Genomic DNA, 12,820 nt, shown 5'->3' on the forward strand with positions numbered 1-12,820 from the left:
TGAAGAAAAAGACTTCATGCTATGGTGACATTTGAGCAAAGACATGAAAAGAAGGTGAGGGAGTTTACCAAGCTGGAGATAATATCCAGGAATAGAGAACAGATACAGCACAGTGGCTAAACTGGATCCTGCTTGGTCCATGTTCCAGGAGTAGGGAGGGACCAGTGTGGTTGGAGTTGAGGGATCAAGGGAAAGAATAGTTGCAGACGAGGTCAGAAATATGAGTGAGGTGGTATTGTTAGCCTGTGAGGTCTTATAAGCCATTGTCTTTTACTCTGTGTGAATGGGGGAGAGAGTAGCGGATTTTGAGCAGAAGAGTGATTTTGAGCAGTAGAGGATTTTGAGCAGAAGAGGAGGTTTTCAAAGGATCACTATGACTGCTTTGTTCAGATTAGTTTGTAAAGAGGCAAGGGTAGAAATGAGAGAACTGTTCAGCGACAATTGCAGTAGCCAGGTGAGAGATGCGGCTTAGACCATGTATCAGCAGAGAGGTGGTGAAAAGCATTCAGATTCTGCATAGATTTGAAAGAACAGCCGGTGAGGTTTGTGGTTGAATTACATGTGGCTGTGAAAGAAAGAGCAAAGTCAAAGAGGACTCTAGGTTTTTTCATCTGATAAATGTGGAGTTGCCATCCACTGAAATAGAGAAGGCTGAGGGTAGAGCAGGTTTTGGCAGTAAGATTAAGTATTCAAATTTGAGCATGCTGTGTCTGAGATGCTTATTTTATGTCCAAGGACATACAAATCAGCAGCTTCTAGTTGGAGATGTAAATTTAGAGGTCAGTAGCACATCACCTGTTTTGAAAGCCCCAATACTGCTATGATACCAAAAGAGTAATTGTAGTTAGAGAAAAGAACAGGGTCAAGGACTGAGCCCTGGGATGCTGCAACATAAAAGAGTCAAAGGCAGAACCAGAAATGAAGATTAAAAAGGAGCAGCTGGTGGTATAGGAGAGAAACAGGATAATGTGGAAGCCAAGGGAAGAAAGTGTATCAAGGAGGAGAAGGTGATCAACTGTGCCAAATGCTGCTGGTAGGACAAGCAAGGGAAGGATTGAGCTATTGGATTTGGCAGCTTGGTGGATATTATTCATATTGTTCATAGTGGTTTCAATGGAGTAGTGAATAAAAAATCTGATTGAATTGGTTTTAGTGGATAAAGGGAGGAAAGAAACTACAAAAAAGAGCTGTAGATAGCTTTCGGAGAGGTTTTGGGCAAAAGGGAGGGGAGAAATGAGACAGTATCTAGTGAGGCAAGCGGAATATGAAGAAATTATTGTTTGTTTAATTCTTTTAAAGATGGGAGTAATATCAGCATGTTGTTTGCATTTGAATGAAAATGGTCCAATAGAGAGTGAAAAATTGATATGAGAGGAAGAAGTGAGAAATGTTGGAATAGATGATGTCCTTGAATAGACTACAGGGGGAGGGACTTAGTGGAATTTAGTAGTGTACAAGTGGAGGAATTGGCTTTGGGTAGCATCATGAATAGTAACAGACGTGGAGGCAGAATATGTGGATGAAGATGCTGGTTGGTGAATAAATGTTGTGGTGGAAGTATATGGAAGTTCTCTTCTGATGGCTTAAATTTTTTTATGTCAAGTAGGAATATGAAGACAAGGAAAAGTTTAGGATATTTGAGAAGATTGAAAGTGTAAACTAGTTGTCCAGGAGAGTGGGAAAGTGAGTGGTCTTGGAAATTAAGTATGATATCCTGGTAGTATTAACAGCATATTTTAAGGTCTGTTCATAAAGTGAAAGTGAGATCGTTAAGCAGGATTGCGTATTTTTCTCTGGTAATATTTAGTTCAGTGGTGATTTGATGTAGGCATAGAGTTGGATTTTAACCAGAATTTCGGTTTTCTAAGTAAGTAAAATGAATCTGAAGAAGACAAAAAAGACAAAGGAATATGTGTGGGAATAATCATAAAGATTGGGTATGGAATTTAAGCTTGATAAGTAGGGAAATTATAACATCAAGAAGTGAGAGACAGTGAAATGGTGGTAGATCAATGGATTGGGGATCTCAGGAGTTAGAAAGGTAACTGGGGATAGGAGAGCAGAGAGAGCGTAGACAGAAAAGACTGGAAATGGTGGCCGGGGGTATAATGCATGAAATTAACATTAATAAATGTTGCCTTTTTTGCTAATGCATTTTTTACATTTATTGCTGGGGCTATGACCATGGGATTTGAGGTCGTGGTAGAATGGTTGACATGATGGGGAACAAAAATTCATGGATTTGAGAGGCCTGGATGTGGGCATGATGGTTTACCTGTGTGTCCGTAGCCCTAGCAATTAAGACAGACAGTATTAATGAGTATAAATATGAACCAGAAGCCAGAATCGAATCTAGAGGAATAAGGAGAATGGCAGAGGCATCTCTAGTGCATGATATAATCTGACGATGTGAGATTTAAAGCTGGTATTCTTGGGGACGAGGGAGAAGGAAGGGAAGCAATGAGAACTGAGAATGCCACCCAGCCATCTTCAGGCTCAAAGGTCTGAGGGCTACAGAAAGAAAGGCACTCTCCAATTTGGGAGGCTGATAATATATTCTCAGGCAAAAGTCAATTTTTGATGAGAACAAAAAGGTGAAAGGAATGTTCAGATGATAGTTTGTGAAAATAGAGGTGTGGTAGCCAGCTACTGAGATGGTACCCAATGACCCTCATCTCCTGGTATTTAAGCCTCTTTTGGTTCCTTCCCTCGTGGAATCGGAGCTGACCTGTGTGACCAACAGAATACTACAGAAGTGATGGGATGTAATTTCTGAGGCAAGGTCATAATAAAATCTACATCTGCTGTCTTACTCTCTTAGATCATGGGCTCTTGAGGAATCCAGCTAGCAGGTCATGAAGACACTCCCTCAGCCTTGTAGAGAGGTCCTAGTGGAGAGGGAGAGATGCCTCCCCCCAGCAATCAGCACCAATTGCTAGCATGGGAGTGAATGATGTTGGATGTGGATCCTTCATTCCCAGTCAGGCCTTCAGAAGAATCTAGTCCCCTCAGACCTTTGACTGTTGCCCTATGAGGGATGCCATGTCCAAATTGTCTAACCAAGTTTTACCTAATTTTCAATTGTGAAAACTGTTATATAATGCATTTTTGTTTTAGGCCACTAATCTTTGGAGTAAATTGCTATGCAGCAAATCTATTGATGACACAAGAGGGCTTTGCAAATAATGGTTATGGATTTCAGAAGGCCCAATGGGTAGGCTTCAGAACCAGTAGAAGGAGGGTGGAGCCGATGGAACGGTATGTATAGAGCTTTAATGGGACAAGAGTGTGAAGAAAGAGAAAATCAGGGGGTTTTGTGGTGGCTGACATAAACAGGGATACATAAAAACATGAGGCAGTTATTAAGACAGATAATGGTAGTAAACGAGTGTGTTTGTTGGTGAAGAGGAGGAGGTTTCTTCACTTTTGATGGTGGAAGTAAAAAGCCTAGAAGAGCATGGTCTTAGTCACAGGATCAGTCCATTCTTGGCCACTGGTCTTACGTGTGAGCTCTATGTGGATCCCTGTCAATTGCATATATTGTTTATTTTCCATTTAAACCTTTGATTTTCGTATCATTGTCCTCATTTCATAAATGAGAGGACTATGACCTAAAGAGGAGGTTAAGTAATGGTCTAAGGTCAGACAGTTAGTAAGACAGGGTCAGAATTTGAACTCAGGTCCCCCAACTTAAGATTCCATCCTAACTCCACATTTTGCCTGTAAGCAGAGACATTTGAAACCAAAGTTCTTCAATTTTTTTAAGGGTGAAATGAAAGTTAATAATCTCAGGCATATATCTGTGGAATGCAATTATAGATATTCTTTTTAAAAATCCCAGCATGATACATATGCATGATGGCATGGAAAAAACCCAATATGAGAGACATAGACATCTGATCAGAGTAATACCAAGTACCTGGAAGTTAACAGCAAACAGAAGAAAAGAAATAATTAGCAAAGGTACAAAGTAGATGCAAAATGTATTGTGAATTTATTGTTTTTCTCTCCAGTTCAAATGTAAATTCTATGAGGGGAGAACTTTACCTAATGCCTGATACTCAATATCAGGTACCCAGTAAATATCAGTATTTATTGAATGAATGAGGAAATGACGTTCAACCAAAGGAAAAGTGTGTGGATCAGAATATGAAATGTTCAGTATAAGGAGCGACCACAATTGAGCAGGGAGCTATGAGATTGAAGAAATTTGCCTTCATGATTTACTCCTCTACCCTGCTCTACCAAGCCAAGCTCCAGGGCCTGTTGGTATTTACAGGCTCTCCCATCATTCTGCTTGTCACCGTTCTCCTCCTTTAAGTCCTTTAGAGACTTTGAGAAACAAGACATTCTCACCTGTAAACCATTAGATCATTTGGAAACTTAAAGACAAAACGAAACAATACAAACAACAGTGTGTGGGTTCCCATTTTCCATAGAAGAAATTGGAATGTCGAGAGATCTAAACTGTATAGCAAATGAATGTGGTTCTGACTAGTGCAGTGGGAAGTCCCCAGAAATCACCTCCACCTGCCTTAGCTTGACACTTTAAGGTGCTTGAAATGTTTGCTAAAGAAATGGGTGAAAGCTTCTCAAACTATTCCATCTGCCCAGGGAGATGCCCTTTGTTCTGTGTGTCCTAAAGTTGGGCCTCTATACCTAGAGAAGAGCTGTGAAGACTACTCAGAAAATGGAATAGTCTGAGTAGCAAAAGATCTAGATCAGTTATTTCCAACTTGTGAGTCAAGGGAGGAAGGAGATATGGGTGGGAGGCTGGTTGTGAACCCACATGTAGATGAAACATAAATATGTCTTGCATAATATGCTACCTACTTTTTTTCTCAAAAGTATGTTGATAATATCATGGTGAATAAGACACAAAATTGTCTTTGAAACATAATATTGAAATCACAGTAGCCTTTTGTTGTTCTGTATTTTCTTGTTCAACAGATACAAAAATTCCCAAAATTCTAATTATTTTCATGTGGGATATTAGGTCTCCCTCCTTTTTTTCAATTGGAAAGAAGTCTTTACATTAAAAAAAATACCCTCAAATACCCTCTCACCTAGTCTGGAGGAAAGATGTTTTGGAGGAATGAGGATATGCGTGAAAGTGAGGGGTTAATAGAGAACTGTTCAGTGTTTAGTCAATATATTCCATTTCATTTTGTACTGGAAGAAGCTGGAATTAATATGAGTGCTGAGTGCCCAAGTTTGATGTAAAATAAAGTATCCTCATCCTAGCCTTCTCAAAGGGTGGCCCCAAATCAGTCTTTAATACACATAAAAGGAGATAGTCTTAGGACTTGTTTGGACTTTCTGGAGTCCGTAGTTTATCCACAGCCCTCACAACATAAAGCTCTGATTCCTATAAACAGGGACAGTATCTCCCTCTTTCATGATAATTAAACCCAACAAGTCATCTATTTCTTTATCAGCTCCAAGGAAGAGGAGTAAATGATAAACTACTATCCTTGCCTAAAATGAATGAATATAATGGCTAAATACTTATCTTTATAGTGACTTGCTGCTTCAAGCTGACCTCTGAAGCGAGTATACACAGGCCACTTGTACCTTCTTCATCAAATCATTAAGAAGTCAAATGAAAATGGCCAACCACTGTCTCTGACATTTATTATATATGAAAAGCACTTAGGAGATGTAAAGACCAGGCAATTGTGAAACAACCATAAAGACGCGAGACTGAAAGCATCAACAGTGACATTCAGCTACTCAGTTCCGCCAGCAAAATGGCGAGTGCCCTTTAGTTTGAGACTTCAATTCTAATGTAGACTCAAGACAGGAAAAGGCCACGGTGATACATGGTGAAATGAAAATTAGACTTGGAGTCATATGTCCTGGTTCTGAATCCCTGCTCTGACATTTAAAAATTGTTGATCCTAAGCAAGTCATCTAACCTCCCAGAGCCTCAATTTCTCCCATCTGTAAATAGAAATTAATACAAATTTGTGCTCCACTACTTCAGTAAGTTGTGTAGCTCGAGACATAAGTATTGTAAAAGTATTTCATAAGATATAAAACATCATGCACCTATTATTATTATAATTGCAGTAATCATCAATGACCTTATTCAGTTCAAAATAATGCTGTCTGGGTCATGGCTTTACGACTTCTTAGTTCTGGGCTTAGAGCATCCCATATCCTCATCAACAGGAAATATTTACTATAGGGCCCAATAGTAGCCATGAGATTTTAGGTTAAAGGTGATTTTAAATACAGCTTTATAGACATCCTTAAACAAGAACAGTTGGGAGGAAAATACCCAAAACTTACCTAGGAGAGTCAAGTCTCCTATTGTTGTGAAAACATTGATTATTTGGAAGGTTGATAATAAAGAGTTTTGAAAAATTACATTAAAAAATTGGAGATATTGAAACTCCAGGAAGCTTGGCACTGGGAGGGACAAACTGCTGAAGTAATATGTGAGCAAGGACCAGCGGGGGTTCGATGTGTCAGGCCACTGGGAGCTGCTAGGTACTGCAAGTTGCCAACTTCATGCATGAAAGTTGTCAACAGTGTGGATGAAAGTTCCCCTAGCTTCCTGAAACAGCATGGCATAGATTACAGAAAATTCCATGAAAAGCAGCAGAAAATTAGTAAGTGTTTCAAAATGGAGGACTTTCCACCTTTGCATCATTAATTTCTTCCAGGATGCTCACAGTAGACGTTGCTTTCTTGAGGATTCACATCTTTTGCACCTGCACCAGCTTTGCACTGTTCCATACATGAAGTATTTTTGGTTCCATATTTATGAGTATTTGCATTTTGGCTTCTTGGTACTTAGATCACAAACCTCATACAATGCTTCCTTTGCCCTTCAGCTTCCTAAATTGCAATCATGAGCATAAACTTTAGTATCCCTGTGTTCAGTTCAGCACCCTCAATCCCATGCAATTTTCTCCAACCACCACTGCCATCCATCCTGTATACCTGGGAAGAGAGATCACACGGATATATTTATGGTAATAGATGGTAAATGTATAATTTTCAGCCTCCTGACAACCAAAAGAAGAGAAAATGTAATGGGTTATATCATACTTGCCTACTTTGGAGCATTGCATGGTCACTGTGCACCTAAAACTTTTTTGGCTTAAACCCCTTTTCATCTTTAACTTCCTCCTCTTGCTCCCAATATACCTGGTCTGGGGCTGTTCCCTTGGTGAGGCACTAGTTTTGTCTCTTTTTGTTTCCTGAACTGACTCCAATCTCTTACTCCATACAATTGTTTTCATGATGAAGGATCCTGGAAAGTAAGTGGCTGAGTAGGTAAAACTTGCAGGAAACTCAGATTTTATCCTTGTCTTTCAAGGCTTAACAGGGCACATAAAAAGAAGATAAAATAATACAATCATGATTTCTGCCACCTGTGCTAAATAGAATGAAAATAGAATTACCTCATCAAAATTTTTTTCCAGTAAAGAAACATATGGCATGACCATATTTCTGTATTTCCTAGGATTAGTAGAAGATTCTAAATTATGGTGAATGAGTGAAGGAGATGATCGCTGCAAGAATTAAAGCTGGCTGTGCAGAAGGAATTTAGGAAGATGTAGTGGTTATATAATACTGAAATCTTGGGAAACGCGAGTGAATGTATTCTTGGCTTATCATTTATTTCTGTTTGGAAATGATGAGGCGTTATGAAGCTTTCCTAGATATTCCTAAAGGAGAAGTGAAGCAGGAGACATCTTCATAATGATTCAGAAGACCTTCAGTTTATGGAGTTAAGCTTTACTGTGAACGGAGAGTATTATGTAGACATAGCCTGCAGAGGAACTGCTGGGCAGATTGGTGTCCATATGAATTCCTTTGGCAAGAGGTACTAAAAGTTCTGGACTTGTGAAGTTAAAATCTGGTAACAAATGCGCTTAATGAATCAGAGAGATGCAAACTTCATCTGCATGTGTATGGGACGTGTCCTGTTAACATTGAGAATTACTCTTGGTTTATGATTCTGGAAAAACGCAGGTGAGCCAGACCATACCTCTAGTGCCTCTGATCAGGGCAAAATTAGGGCTAAATAGAACAAAGTTCAATGGTAAGTAAGATGAACCAAAAGACTCATGGTATCAGTTTTTAAATGATTTATCTCTCTTTTGCTCTTGGACTAATTTGCATTTCCATAATTCCTTAATCTCAGAATAAATTTATTTTTAAAAATATAACATTTTTAATATGCAATATTAATTTTTGGAATTTAGATTTGTGACCTATTAATAGATTTACTTTTTTCAAGCAGATGATACAGAGAAATATAATGAACTTGATTAAGTAGGTTTACTTAGGATAGAATGAGTCATTCTCAACAGAGAAACAGTTCCTGCTGCCCTTTTAGTCTGTATTGAAATAAAAAAAGAATTTGTGCTAATATTTATTCAGTCATTTAATATTTTGTAATGAACATTGACAGCTTTTAAAGGACCTAGATATAGCAGCACACACATTTCTGTTTGTTTCGTCATGGGCTTGGGATTTTTGTGCAGATTTTTCACGGTTCCTTTGCTTCTCTGGTTTTTAAATAGATTAGTGTGACACTGTAGAGCATTTCTTGTTAGTGGGGAAAAACTGGCAGCCATAAGTGTCTAGCAAAAATACGGGTATATCTCCCAAATAAAGAGTATTTTTAAAGCTTTGGCGACTAAAAGGCTAGATTTTGTTTGGCTATACTGGTGCCCCGAGTTTGCTGTTTTTCTTTCTTTTCTGTCTTCTCTCACTTGTCACATTCCTCACTAACCCTGACATCTCACACATACTGAAACCTAAATAGATCTTGATCTTCTTACTTCTGTCAAATTTAAAAGAAATGCAAATAAATTATAAAATGTCTTTAAAATTTCTGTATGTTTTTACTGCAGTCTTGGAAGAGAAGGTAAAGGGAATTATGTTGCAGGGGGACATGGCATTCCCATTGTTCACATGGCTACAATACTGCCCCTCCTCTCAACTTTATATTCTCTTTTTGAGGCAGTCCATCCAAACCCCACCTTCTCCCAGATCTGCCTGCCCTCCCCTGCTCCTCCTCTAGCCTTCCTGTTCTATTCCATTTTTTGGTCTGCCGCTCTCTGCCCTCTTGGCTCTTTTCTCTTTACCAAGTGCTCTGTGTGAGCATAAGGAAGGGCCTAGAGGTGAGCAGCTATCAAGCCATCTCTTGAAATTGGCAGAGAAGAAAGATGGTGAATATACAATATTTTCAGCTCTGTCGAATAGACTCAAAAACAATCTAATACACATTTAGGACTCGGACTCTGAATAAGAAGAATTGGTTGCTATCAACCTCTACTCCAATCCTATGACCTTGCCCTCAACACTTCTTCTTCTATGTGTGTTCTGTATGGCATTTCCTTGGGGAAAGTAATTGGAAGAGCTGGAGGCTACTGCAGGAGATGGGGTCCTGACTGGGTTTCAGAAGGAGGGGGCTTAGCCTGATTCTGGGGTGGTGCATGGGCCATGGGCACAGAGAGAAACGGTTGGCTGCCCCTCTAAGCAGACAGCTAAATTTGGGAGGGTAGTTCCAAGCCAGGTGGGGAAGGAGTAAAACAATGGAACAGTGAAGATGGATATTGACTTTGAGAGCAGACAAAGATAAACTTGTTGATATGAAAGAAGGAAGAGAGCCAAACAATACTAGAGCGGGTGTTGCAACTGAGGTCAAGAGTCAGCAAAGATGAAGGTGCAAGAGATGAGGAAGATATCCAAGGGGGAAAGGGTGGGTCAATGGAATCAAACACACAGGAAAAAGGCCTTCAAATTGTATACCATCATGGTTTAGTCCTTTTTTTTAGGTTGTATTTATGGTGGATTGTGAACATGGCTTCTCTTTTCTAAGCTCCTTGTGGGTGTGATCTGAGTTTGTTTTACCCTTGTTACGGAAAATGTGTGCGTTTCACACACTCCCAGCTGCCTGCTGGTTGTCACCTAGCATACATCCAGAAGGGCATTGAGTAGTACTGAGTGGGAGGGGCAAGGAAGCCTGGATGTTGAGTGAGCAAAGGGTAAAATACTTAATCAGGTCTTGAAATTTTGATGAAAAGTCTAACTCCAGTTTTTTTGGAAGTTTTGATGATATTGGTATCATCCAATTGGTATAATACAAATCTAACAGGTCTTGCTGCTGCCTGCTTATTTAAGAAGAATGTATTTAAATATAATCAAGTGTGATAATCTTAACTATCACGTTCTTTATCTCTCATGACCATGACTAAGGCTATGGTATATGGCATAAGTCATACATATAAATTAAATGAATAATAAATAAATAATATAATAGGAAGCTGTGTTTACTGTGGAAGAATTAGATAACACAGATGAGCAAAAAAAGGAAAAAAATGTGAATCAACTATAATTCCTTTGAGACATATTGATAGCTATAGCTATAGGTATGTATTTACACATTTTAGTACCATGTAGTTTTTGATAAATTGTTATTTTATTTAATAACATAACACAAATATCTTTCCACATCATTAGATTTAAGTGAGATTCAACAAATGTGGTTTGAGAACAAGTTGTGTTGGAATAAATCCATACTGTGAATCATTTATTCTGTAACTTGGAAATCAGATGTTTAAAACAAATGGTATAATTAGTCAGAAAAAGACCAAATTTTTCCTAGGAACTTGATTAATAATAAATTACAAAGCACTTCACTGCAGAGCCCAGTACAGGAAAAGTCATTTGGAAGGCAGGACAAGGGTATGACTTCTTTTAATAGCATTTTTTTTTGCTATATTCCAAAGTGGAATTTAGTAATTATTAATGAATTAATATTAGTAAAGCAATAAAAAACATTCGGTTTTAAAATTATATACTATATTATCCATAAGTATCAGTTTAGGGCATGATTTTGCCTTTTATTTTTTCAACAAAGAGGAAAAATATCCTTCAGGATAGAAAAATATCTAATGTACTTTCTACTTCTTAGTTTTGAACTCATATTCTACTGAAAATATAAGATATTCTAGAAAATGATTTAAATGTCAGAATTACAATACCTGATTTATTATTCACAGAATCATTTTTTATTAAATACATTTCAATCCCATTATCATTTTTAAACGACTGAACTCCAATCAAAATGAAAATCCCCATTTCTTCATCTTTATTCATATCGTTCACATTTCAGTGCCTTGGAAAGAGACTTTCTCTATTTTTAAATGAGGAATTCTGGGTTGCTCACTATGTCTGAAAGGTAGAATGCTGTAATGGAAATGAGTGATAGAACAGCCTTACAATAGTAACTCTTCGCTTCATTGTGGTTTGCTCCCTTGGAATAATATCTACTACTTTTGTCTTCACCAAAATCATGTGGTTCCCTCACATGATTTACTCTCTCAAACTTTATCTTGGTGGCGGAGGTGGATTAGTCCCCTGAGCCTTGAGAACATATGCTTTTTCCTTATGCAGCATAATTAGGAAGTTTTTCTTCAAAAGTATCAGTAGGCTGAAAATGAAGTTCTTTAAAAGACTATAGAAAGATAGTAAAAAAATGTTTTCTTTTAATGGATGTCAATGGAAATGCAATGTAAATAGTAGGTCCTGAGAAGACTTAACAGATATGTGACATGAAAATATGTTTCCTCTCAACTTCATGCTTGCCAGAACTTTATTTTTAAATAACAGAAGTCTTGCAAGGAAATGTGAAAGGCTGGTACTATTTAAAAGGTCAGGTTATTAAAAAAAAAAATATATATATATATAAATTCCTACATGAGACATATACCTCAAAGAAGGACTGCCTTCTAACACAGATTTTATTTTCGTGTTTTTACTTGGCATAACAGAGAAGTCTACACCCTATTCTATAGATGCCATCCATTTGTGGTTGACTTTAATTTTCTGACTGACTGCTTTTCTTCAAATATTTTAAGACATGACTAAATTTCATTTAGTAAGAAACATTTAGGTTAGTTTGTAAACAAGAAATCAGACATTCTGAATCCAAACATGAAATTACATTTCAATAATGCTTAATTTATTTCATATTTTAGCAAACTGATTTGTAATTGTATTAGTGCTCCCAGGATAAACTCCATGGTTAACATGGCCCTTTAAAGGTCAACAACATGTAAGGCCATATTTATTTTAATTCTAATTTATTCTGATATTTCATAAAACAATGTTGTATTAGTCTGTTCTCATGCTGCTGATAAAGACATACCTAAGACTCAGTAATTTAGAAAGGAAAGAGATTAATGGACTCATAGTTTCACATGGCTGGGGAGGCCTCACAATTATGGAGGAAGGCGAATGAAGAGCAAAGCGACATCTTACATGTAGGCAGGCAAGAAAGGGCATGTGCCAGGAAACTCCCCTTTATAAAGCCATCAGATCTTGTGAGACTTATTCACTATTATGAGAACAGCACTGAAAAGACCCACCCCCATGGTTCAGTTACCTGCCACCAGGTACCTCCCATGATGTGGGAATTATGGGAGATACAATTCAAGATTTTGATACAATTCAAGATTTGGGTAGAGACACAGCCAAATCTTATTAAATGGCATGGAATTTATTATAAAGGTAAGTTCTCACTCATTAATAATGAAAAACTGGTTACACATTTTAAAAATATAACTTAAAAAACAGAATTCATGGTAGATTTACATTTTGATTGATAATGTCATTTGTGACAAAATTAGTATATCCCAAATTGGTCTGATTATAAACATTTCTGGAATACAATACTTGTTAAAAATATAGACTCTCGCTTGAACCTGGGAGGTAGAGGTTGCAGTGAGCTGAGATCGCATCATTGCACTCCAGCCTGGGCAACAAGAGCAAAACTCAGTCTCAAATGTGT

Source organism: Callithrix jacchus, chromosome 6, assembly GCF_049354715.1.
Source record: "Callithrix jacchus isolate 240 chromosome 6, calJac240_pri, whole genome shotgun sequence".
In the NCBI taxonomy this organism is placed as follows: domain Eukaryota; kingdom Metazoa; phylum Chordata; class Mammalia; order Primates; family Cebidae; genus Callithrix; species Callithrix jacchus.